A 12,394-nucleotide genomic window follows, 5' to 3' on the forward strand; every position below is an offset into this window, starting at 1 on the left:
AAGAATGAGAGAAAGAAAGGTCAAGCTTCCTTTGTAAGGTTTGACCAAGCTAAATTGAAAAATCACCATTTAGCCCTCCTAAGTTCTCATTCTTTTTATTGAGTCCTTCCATCACTTTTAAAATTATAATTTTTTCTTCTACTTCCTTCTTGACATGTGTATGAATATATATGAGGTTCGTACCTCATTCGCGTGTCACCATAATATTTAAATATATACTTTACCGATAGTGCTCTATTTTATCAAAGTATACGGGTTCCCTCTAACCTCATGGTTTTCTTTCAATTTTCCTCTTTTCTTCCCATTCTCCATTGGATTAGTCCTAGAACTCTCTATTTTAACTAATTCCACTGATAAATAAAAATTAATATTTTAATATTATTTTATTCAAATATTTTTTTACTGTACTATTCTTTAACGCTTAGATTTATGTCAATACCTTTCCCTTCTCATTAATAGAGTCTTATCAACTTCTAAATGAGGGTATGGGGTGTTACATGCTTCATGGCATACCCAAAAGCATCCTATTTAAGCATCCTTGTTTAGGCACCCGTATGGATGAAATTAAAACATAACACTCTGTATATAAGACAACCTAGTGTCTCATGTCTAAGGAGTATTTACATGATTGACACATGAAAAGTGTTGCATAGAGACTGGAGTGAATTACCAAATGCACTTCTCATGGCAGGTCATGGTTAGTGAACTTCTTCTCTTAGGTAAGCATCTACACTATATTTCCAAGTATCCTTATACCTCAATATATGAGATCAATTAGTTACTTCCAAAGTAAGGAACATAAAATATACCAGTCTCTAACCATCATTGATATCCAATCTCAATGATACATCAACCAAGAACATTTTGAGATTATGGTTTGATACATAGGGATCTCATAACTATAGCCCATTACAGTTTCCTTGCAAGGCATATTAATCTCATCGACTTCATCTAATTAAACTTATAACTCATTATAATTAATGTCTTATTGATGAAGAAAAACCTCTAATTATTCAATATGAATGATATTGTTGCATGATTGGAACCAAGCTTGGACCAAACCTCTAAAAGGTGGATTTTGCTAATTTAGTACAATGGAGGAAGAATTCTTCACAATGAATAACAAGGTTGAATGTAAAGATTGGAGTGTGAGCACAAAGAAGGTTTAGCTCAAGTAAGCTTAGTTTTGCTTAGTTTTCTCTCTTTTCTTTTCAAGACCATGATCTTCAAGAGTTTGACACTTTTTTTCCTCCATTTGAAATGCTTCCAAATGGTATTTTTTATGGTTAACGAAGTCTTGGAGCTATTGGAGGTGATTAAAGCCAAAACTACCATTTTTCTCTTGAATTTTGTGTCTAATGGTCATCTATAGTCTAGTATAAAAGTTCTCTAATCGATCCACTTCCTAGAAGCTTGTATTTTTGACGTCAGAGCTTAAAAGGTTGACTACAGCTTTGTCAAGGTCAATTATGGCTTCATTTTTTCATGATTTTTCCTCAGTCTTCCCATAAGGTCATTTATAAAATTTATAGGGTCGATTATGGCTATGTATTTTTCAAGTTTCCTTGTCTATTCTTGCCTATTTTAAAATAAGATCGGCTTGCCTTGCTCTAAGATGGATTGAAGCTTTCTTTCTTCTAGATTCCTTAACATTTTAGCATGTAACTTTGGCCATATCTTCCTTGTGATCCCTTATTGAGTGATGACTGAGTTTCTTGACTTGAACAAGCTTGGTGTAGTGTAGATTGATGATTTTGAATACTTTGAGGTAAACTCCACCACTTTTGAACATAACTTGCAATTTTAACATCTTAAGGATAAATGTTAGAGGGACTATAAACTCATATAACAAAATCATATAAGCTTATAGATATGGTTCAATAACTTCAAGAATCAAACTTGTAATTATGTAAGAACAAATATATGAGAGTTAAATCATTTCAAAAACTTGTAAAGAATCACTTAAATAATGTTCAAGCAATTTTAATTATTTTGTCATAATCAAAACTATAATTATTTTGAAGCTAACACTTGGACTATTGTTTTAGAATAATGCTATTATGTCACAGATATTCATAGAAATTTGATTTCAGTTTCAAAACTTGGACTTGGTGGTTATTTTTTAAAATTTACTACCAAACTTATAGTTAAATTTAATAAAAAATTTCTAGTTTTTTATTTTCTAAAGGATGGTCTTTATTTTGTTAATCTTATTTATAATTCCATAAACAATATTGTGAATGGTGCTAGTTCAAATAAGTTGTCCTTAAAAAGGAAAAGTGATGTGAATCCAATTTAAATACGGCATTTAAGACTTGGTCACATTAATTTTGGTCGCACAAACAAATTGGTTAAGAATAGATCCTTAAATTGCTTACTAGTTGAACCTTATCCAATGTAACACCCTCGATTTTGGTTAATGTTAACCATGTACAATGCCGGAATAGCTTATGGGTTGATGTGAACTTGATGTGTATGTTTATGAATTCAAGGAATGCCTATGTCCGTAGAAAGATGGTCATGAAATGTATGAGTGTGTTAAAGCTCAAATGATGTTGCCCATACACTTGGCACATGAATGATATAGTGCATATGTTTGGCACTAAATTAAGGATGATATGTATGCAAATTATGCTAAGCTTAATTGATATAGTGTGTGACATAGACCATGAATGAGAATTGGTGTGCATGATAAGTGAATATGAATGATTAGAGGTTGCGGGGAGGATGTAGAATGCGTTTAGACCTCAAACGAACCAATTTTTATGACTTTGGACCTTAGAAGTTGATCTTAACATAAAAAGGATCCAATCTAAACAAGGAGAGGAAAGTGCATTAGACCAAGATGGAGTACAAAGCCCTTGTAGTAGATCTTAGGCAATGCAATGGGAGCAGGGGTAAACAATCTAGGCCAAGCTCTATTACCAAGCTTCTATAGTTGATCTTAGACTGCCAATTCAGTTAATTTCTGGTTTAAAGCCCCAAATATGTTTTCTCTCATTTTTCTCCTAATTTTCTCATTCTCCATCCGTTTGCTCTCAATTTGCACACCTTTCAAACCTATCAAATTCCAATCATAAATCATGGATTGTAAGCACTAAATGATGTAGATTCCACCTCTAAAAAGCATAGTTGGTGATTTTCACTTTTTTTCTCCAAAACCAAACCCTAGCTTCCATGAATGAATTTTTGAAGCATTTACAATTATTTGGAGCTTGGGAAACATTTTCAGAGGTAAGATTGAGTACTTAATAACTTAGATTCAACTTGATACAGTTTTGGTGAAAAAATTACCTTCTTGAATTGATTGGATATTTAGGGTAAATAATAGCAAAACCTAATTTGTAAGGTATAGATCAGCCCATTGTTGAAAGATTTGAGTTTATATGTTAGTATGCTAAGGATTTAGCTATTTTAAGAAAAGCTGGAAATAATCTAAAGGCTAAGATTTGGCTATGAATTGAAAAGTCATGGCATAAATATTAATGCTCATGTATTTTTGGTGCTACATGATCGTGAGTGAGAATGATTCTAAGGTACTAAGTGTACAAATTGAACCTAAGGCATAAGTGAGTTACAAGTACAAGTGTTAAGAAAGAACCCTTGAATTGTCAAGGTAAGTGGGAAACTTTTGTGCATAGGAGCATAATGACTAGGGTGCGTATATGTTTCAATAATGATAATGCATAATGTATGCTAGGTATGAGCCATAATCATGTCTAGAGGTAGAATTTCTAGAATAGAAAATGATAGAGAATAATGTGATATACCTAGAAGGATTATGCCTAGGCCAAAGATGTTATGCTATTATAAGCCAACATTATGGAAATTTTGATACTATGATGAAAGAGTACATGATAAATATTTCTAGAAATGTTATATCTAGACTAGTGAATGCTATGAGTATGTTATGCTATTGTGCTTATATGTTCAAAATATGATAATTGAGGCATGATGAATAATGATTGAATATGTATAATGACAAGCATGATGAATAATGAGTTATGTTGAGTAATATGTTCCATCCTTGGATGATTCTAGGCGATGATATAATGTGAGATATGTATGTTCCATCCGTGGAGGATTTTCGAACAATGGATATTATGAGGTTAAGTGTGTCCAAATCCATGTGACTATTTATGCTACTTGCGGGGATGGTGGTTTCATCCCGCTTGTGATTCCCACTTACTGTGTGATGATGATTTATGATGCCTACAGAGATACTGGTAAGTAAGGATGGTGGCTTTGTCTCACCTGTAGTGTTATGATGCTGTCCATTGAGGTTATTCTAGATGATGATTATAGACTTCGTCGTTTGTCGTGGCACTAGGGCGTGACATGACTCTATCATTTATAGCAGCGATGGGGTGTGACATGATATAGTATATTGTCCATTGATTGGCCACCGTACGTGACTATGCTATGTCCAAGAAGGACCACTCTTTAGTATGATGTTATGACCGTGTGTTGGCATGCCTTAGGTTTTGAAATTTGAATTATGTTATAAGATGTTATGAAATGATGATTAATGCAAAGGCTTAAGGTAAGAGCCATATGTAATTGATATATGGCTATGATTTGCTACATTGTCGAGGAGCTTATGATTTAGCATTGAGGTGAGTGCTTTAAGGTATGTATGCTAGGCTATGTAAATAGATGGCCATATGGTGGGTCTGTTCATACAATAAATTAAATTGTTAAGAGGTTGTGTTGATAACGATATTGAATGAGTAAGGTGACGATGATTATACTATTAATGTAAGCCTTGCAAGCCAATCAATTTTGTGCTTGTAAAACACTGCATTAATTAGCCATATTTCATGTAAAATACATTATGGATATTTTATATAATGTATGAGGTATTTCTTTATCCATGAGTTTATTTATAAAGAGTTATGAGAGACTTATGTAGATAAAGTCCTTGGAACATAATTGCCTTGCAAAGAAATTATAAAGGTTATAACTATGAGATTCTTATGCATCAAAGCCTTGTTCCTAAATATGTTCCTAGTCATTGTATTCTCAAGAATAAGGACATTGACAATGCTCATAGGCTGGTACATGCTAAGCTTCCTTACTTTAGAAGTAAGCAATTGACCTCATAGGTTGAAGTATATGGTATACTTGGAGATAGTATGTGGGTGCTTGTTAAGGAACAAGCTCATTGAACATGACCCGCTATGAGAGTTTCATTTGGCATTTCACTCAAGTGTCTATGAAAACACTCTCATATGTTAGTAGTGTAAGTAATCCTTAGACTTGTGATACCAGGTCATCTTGTATGTTAATTGTCATGCTTTGATTTCACCTCTACAAGTTTAGAAATGGCCAGATGCTTAAACAATGAGCTTTTGGGTATGGCATGAAGTATTAAAAGATAAATGAGTAATCCAGAGAGGAGTCATCACCCCAAGTGATTTGAAGAGGACATATCTCATTTGCTCCAGGCTTATATTGATTAAAAGTCTTTGGCCAAGGCAATCTTGATAGGTCAATATTGAAGTTCTAAAACTAACATGGATAAGTTAGAATGTAGACACTAAGCCAGGCATTCTATCTATCCTGGATATATGATTAAAGGATCGAATTACACTAAGATACTGTACACTGGAAGGTTTGTCAAATTATATTGACTCTCGTGATATTGGGAAGGTCATGATGTATTGCTCGATACCACTCATGATCTATAAATATAAATATAAATCCTTAATTGAATTAATTTATATTTATTGCCAATATGTTGGGAACTTAATGGGTCACACACATAAGGTGAATTATCAAAATTAACTTGAGTTCAATTGGATGTGATCTAATTGATTTTATAAAGGCTCAATCTAATTAAATATTGGGCTAAATCAAATATGATTTGATGGAGTATTAAATAAAGGCCCAAAGAGCCCTAGACAATTTATAATCATTGTTAGATATAAAATAGGTCAATTCACTCTATAAAAGAATCCCTTAGCCGCCTTTTAAATGTTGGAGTAGGATCTCAGTGGTTTGATGTGATTGTGTAAAGCATGGACTTCAAAAATTTCTTTTATAAAGGAAGCAAGCAATCCAATTACACAAGCGAAAACATACATCATTATTATTGCAAGTAACATAATCACATCCTATAAAAAATAAGAATCTATTAAGTAAGAAAAATCATACCTTTTATTTTGAGATTCCTATTTTTAGACACCACCACACCAATGAATGATTTCTCGACCAAACAAGTTTACTACTTATTCTTCAAGAATACTTTCAACTTGAACCTTAAGTGGACAAGGTGTGAAATGCAAGACTACAAAATAGCAACTGATTTTGTCTCTCTTTTCTTTAGAGAAGCTTGGAGGAGGAAAAGAGAAGTGACGATTGAAAATTTTTCAAGAAAAAGTGCATTCTTTTATTTTCTTCCAATCTCTTCTCTTTTCATTAAAACTATTGCCTCAAAGGGTTAATCAAAATGAAAAACCTTTGAATCAATCTTGGCCATTTATTTAGAGTTATGAAAACGTCAAACATATTCCATAATTATCAAAATTAAAATTAAAAAATAAATAATTTAATTCTTTAATTATCATTTAAAATTCTTCATAAAATAAAACTTCTTATTGAATAATAACTCTTATTTTATTATTATCCATCTTTATTTAAAAAAATTAATAATAAATAAAAGATTGATAGCCAAACATGGAGTCTTTTTTTATCGACAAGGATGTCTACATTCATTTTGCAAGAATCCTCCCAACATTATCTTAATTTAAGACAACTCTTGTCTTTAGTAGAGACAAAAAATATTTTATCTTGTCTAAAATGAGACAAATATGTTTTCTTGTCTAGATTAAGTAAAAAAAAATTTTATTATTTTAAATTAAGACAAACATATTTTTTTCTCTAAATTAAGACAAATCTTGTTTTCTTGTCTCAATTAAGACAAACATGTTAAAGCTGTCATTTTTGTACACAATGTAATGAATCAAATTAAAACATATATTCCAACTTAAACAAGTTGAATTCGACAAAGCTAAGTAGAGAATCTATTTGGAAATAGATATTCCAAGCTCCAACAAACTTAGAATTATTCTTAATCACATTAAAAATAATTCAAGCTTATTAACTATGAAATCACTCCACCATATATTCATAGTTGCACTCTTGAATTAACAATAATTACAAGAAACAATTCAATACTTGATATTAGTTATTAGTTGTCCAATTACAAACCTTATATTGTGAAGCCTCATATCCATCCAATGACAAAAAGTAAAATTACCATTTTACCCTTTATGTCAATTTTGTCCTTTAGTCTCACATTTCATCCAATTAGTGATTCAATAATTTAGATCTAATCTTTTGAGTATCCAGCTGTGACGAGTAGCTAATTCATCAATTCATTATGCCCAAATTAATCACCAATCTTTCTAAAATCACTAGAAGTAATATTAATGCTATGAACTCCATTATTTGGATATATATTTCCAGATGTTCATCTCGATTATAATCCCAAATTATGAAGTCTAGATCAATGCTTTATGATGATCATGGTCATGGTAAATCAATGATTATTAGGAGATTAAATACGAGTTCACTATCCATCAAGATTTCAATTCTACTATAAGTAAATGCATAAGTGTGAGATCAAAATTTAAGTAATGGTAAAACTTAAATTTGATTATCCCATGATTCCAGTTCGTGTTATAGTGTCATCACTTGAAGTCAACCATTTTGATGATTTGAGACTCATCATTCCATTGAAATGAATCACATTCATTTCGTTGGAAGTAATCTAGACACTACAACCTTAACACAATAAAGTGACCAGCTTTATTATATGACTATGAATAATTTTTAAATTCAATTAAAATACATGTCTCCTATATATGACTCTTCATACAAATGTATTTTAATATCTCAATAGAATCATGGTACCTTAATAACTAGATAATGAATGCTTACTAAAACAAACTCTTCGTCTTATTATCAAAATGTGTTTTCATTACAAATAAATTTAATGAAATTAAGTATGAGAATATACTTGTTTTCTAGGGCATCATATTCTTTGAATTCCTAACATTTTTTTCTAGGGCATCATATTCTTTGAATTCCTAACATTGAATATATAGAAGAGTTCTACTTTGAGCTCAAAGTTAAGAGTTTGCCATCACAAACTTTGACATAGGGATTCACACACTCTTAGTGAAGAGATTTAGGCAAATCACTGTATGGATCACCAATAGAGGTAAGACAACTGTACTGTTACGGTTTGATAAGTCCTAGTTAGTATACAAAACTTAAAATGAAAAGCCAAGGAGGACTCCACCAAAGAAAGCAGACTTTAGGTATGTCAAAATCTCTCTTGTGGTTTTTCTACATTAGTTTCAACTAAAGTGATCCATGGCTTAGGAGATTAAAAATTTTAATAATATTTCGCTACGTATGAGTTGTCTTAGCATGATTTAAATCCCCAACATATAGCACCTTAGTATGTTAATAGACATAAGTATGCAGTGTAGTATGGCTTCCATGATTATGATAGACCATGATTGACAAGTGATATCTGACCTGCCCCCGTTATGTACTTGCTTGAGATATATGATTAAAGGATATGTGTAGTAATTATCCTTGCACATTTCCAATTGTTTTATACTCTCGTTCATTGAGTATTAGAGTTACTCATCACTTTAATTGTATATGTGCATATAAATAGGCACCAAGGATTGGGTGTCTTAGTGTTGTGATGTCAAACACGCAATTTTGACAAATGGTATGCTATCCGCTGACAATAAATCTTCGCTATGTCACAATCTAAGTTTTAGTTTATGTATGCTTCTGCACTGTAAATAAAGCATGTCATAAAGGAAATATGATGGCATGCAATTGCCTTATGTTATGTAATGAATGTTTAATGACTTGGTGAATTGGTCAATGTATCTCTATGTGTATGTTCTATTTAAGTCTAGTGTAAGAATATGAGGCATGGAGCTATATCGTGAACTATGTAAGTTCAATGTTTCGTATGCCAATGGATATGATGTTGACCAAGAGGCCTTATGTAAATGATCTATGTTACTTAGGTTTATGAATGAAGGCTTCCTCGAGTCTCACGGGCTTGCCTGCTAGGCTCGTACGTGCTTGCCACAACTTGCCAAATTTTGATCATGACATCTAATTGGTGAAGCTTGCCTTCAAGGTAAAATGACTAAGCTTCCTTTTTGTGGAAAAGGAATAAAAGCCACGTAGATTTTAACATTGTTACACACTGATGTATGTGGTTTTATGACCCACAAGAAAAAGGTGGTTTTCTTCGTTCATTACTTTTATTGGAAGACAAAGAGTATATTTTTTCAGCTTTGGGATGCTCCACACAATGATCGGTAGAATTAGTGGGCTTTAGACTTAAGGATGTGGCCAGAATATGGTTTCTCACACTTAAGAGAAGCAGACTATCAAGGTCATCTCTAATAATGTGGGAAGAATTTGTACAAGCTTTTCTAGATCACGTCTTGCTTAGAGGGTGAGAGACGTAAAGGCATACGAGTTTAAAACTCTTAGATAGGCCTTAAACATGATGATGATGCTTCACCCAACTCTCAAGATATGCTCTCGATTTGGTCCTAACTAAATAATAAAGATCAAGAGGTTTATTTCAGGACTAATGGAGCCATTGTTTAGGGTTTTAGCCACTCAATAGTTTGCCACATATGCTGTAATGGTAGACGTAGATAGAATGATTGAAACCAAGAGATTGGAATTTAGAATGGAAGGAGGTAGAGAACAAAAAACTCAAACACAAGGCCATCAGGGCCAAAGAGATTTTAACACGACTAAAAGACCCATATTCATGCATTTCCAAGTCTAGAAGGAACTATTCCTACGCATAAGCCACTAAGAAATATTGATTCCTTTAGCCCACCATCTAGACAAGAGTAGTCTAGTGGAGCATCTAATTTCCCAGATAGAAAGGTGTTTTATATATTTATTGTGGTAAGTCACATGGTGGACTCTACCACAAAGTAGCGGGATTGTGTTTTGGATGTGGCCAATCTGAGCATTTGATGAAAAATTACCTAATGTAGAGACAAATAGTAAAAGGTAACCATGGATATATGAGACAAGTGGCAACTCCCCTGTCTAGAATGGCATAAACTAGGAGGAATACCATAAGTGATAAAGGTAAGGGTGTGACCTCATCATCTCGTGGTAGATAGACATAACCAGGTAATGAAAGTGGAGGTCAAGTACATGTATTTACTTTAACTCCACAAGATGCTTAAACTTCCAATGTCGTAGTCATAGGTACACCTCTTATATGTGGTACCAAAGCATCAGTTCTATTTGATCCCAGATTGACACATTCCTTTATGTCCCCGCACTTTGTGCCGAACTTTAATCCATTTTGTAGTAACATAGAGGAACCCCCAAATGTAATTACTCCTTTAGGGGAGATATTTGTGGTAGAGTACGTGTATAAATCTTGTGTAGTCCATATAAGGGAGAAGGATACGTTAGGAAACCTGGTGTTTTTCACAACCCAAATCCAGGGGTCCATGACCCGTGCACGAGTCTAGTAGGCAAGCCTATTAGACCCGATCCAGGCTCAAGTTCACAACCATATAACTCAAATGCAAAGGGATTTATAAACAAATATTCACAATAATTTCAAATACATTACATTATCCCTGGGTCACAATCCATACAATTATACATAAAGCCATACACTGGTCATCAAATCAGGTTCAAACATAATAACCCTTAAACAATTCTAATGACACACTGTGCCTAACATATTTTTCACTAACCAATCAAACAGTAAGGCAGAAAGCTTATATAGACTCAGCAAAGTGACGCATTGGGAGAGAGACCTACTAGATGCTAATTACTTGTTCGTCCAATTGATGACACTTGCCACGTGACCTCATAGCTTTTCTTATCTGCACATGCTACAATAGAGGGGTGAGTCATCTAATACTCAATAAAAAGATGCTATCATAGCATAAATATATATTACATATTTAAGCTTAATTGGCCATAAGACATTCATATTCAAACATCTTCAATTCAAAGGAGTGAGGATCATCTTAATATCTTACATGTATAACTCATCCTTTCAATTCCTACTAAATCACATCTCAACGGTGTATTATATCCATAATTCACAAGTTCTATGTCCGTACATCAAACCATATCTAGTCAACGCTTATCCTTAAAGCTAATATCATCAAACTTGGCTTCATAAGCACACCTTAGTTACCGAGCCTAACCTCGAACATCATTCACACATAAATTGCTTATCTCGAAGCTTTTCATTAGATACCACTCATAGTCAATCGACATAATTTCATTTTCAAATCAGATCGTGCCATCTATGATGCATCTTATCATAATCAAATGAAATCAAATGAGTTATCTTGCCCTGGACATCAACAAATCATGCATGATGGCTAATAGGTGGAGAAACAAATCATGTGCAGGGCAAAGCCATTGCGCAGAGAACAGATCACACATGTACTGAAGCAATGGGCAGAGAATAGATCATGGTCAGTGCCAAAGCAATTGACGAATAATCAAAATCATCGATCGAAATAATCTTCTGACATCGACATCACTCAGAGTAATCTAAATGGATGGCATCAAAGCACTACAAGCAGAAATCACAACTTAGATTAGTGCCACTGTCCCTGCTTCCACCATCTCTGCAAGCACACACATAGTCACAGGGCGTGGGACTCAACTCCATCTCAAGTCAAATAAATGTCCGAAATTCATCCTTTAAACAAAGCATGTAACCACAAATCAGGCCATCATGCTTATGACTTTCCTTATGTCCACATCAAAGCACATTCAAATTCATCGAGCTTCAATCATCTCTAAACTTAGTATAATTTTAATTGCCTTCTAATCTCTAAGGCATCATTAAACAAAAGCATAATAGATTTATAGGCCCTCATGCCTTTAACCACACATGGGCATTCATCATATTTAATCAAATAAATCGTGGCTTAACATCCTTATACTTATCCTTAAATATACCACTAATGCGTGGGCATTCATACATAAATCCTATCCATAAGCAATCTTGGACCTTCACCCCACATATTCAATATCACTCAATCTTTGTGCCATTAAATATAATATATATTATGCGCATATACCTAATTGGGTAATCCATGCATCACAATTTGTCATAGTCCTTAATACACAATTTAAATCACACCATGTGTAGGCCTCTTGCTCCAAGTCTTACACAACATGGGTTTTAAGACAATGTCATCATGTGAATCACCACAAATCACACAAACACAATTTCTTCTTTCAAATAACTAGTTAGCCCAGGCATCCTCATTTAGGCACGTGTAACACCCCGTACCCTTATTTAGAAGTTGATAAGACTCTATTGATGAGAAAA

This window comes from Theobroma umbraticum, unplaced genomic scaffold, assembly GCF_002168275.2.
Source record: "Theobroma umbraticum cultivar Fairchild unplaced genomic scaffold, ASM216827v3 scaffold_239.1, whole genome shotgun sequence".
Classification (NCBI taxonomy): Eukaryota; Viridiplantae; Streptophyta; class Magnoliopsida; order Malvales; family Malvaceae; genus Theobroma; species Theobroma umbraticum.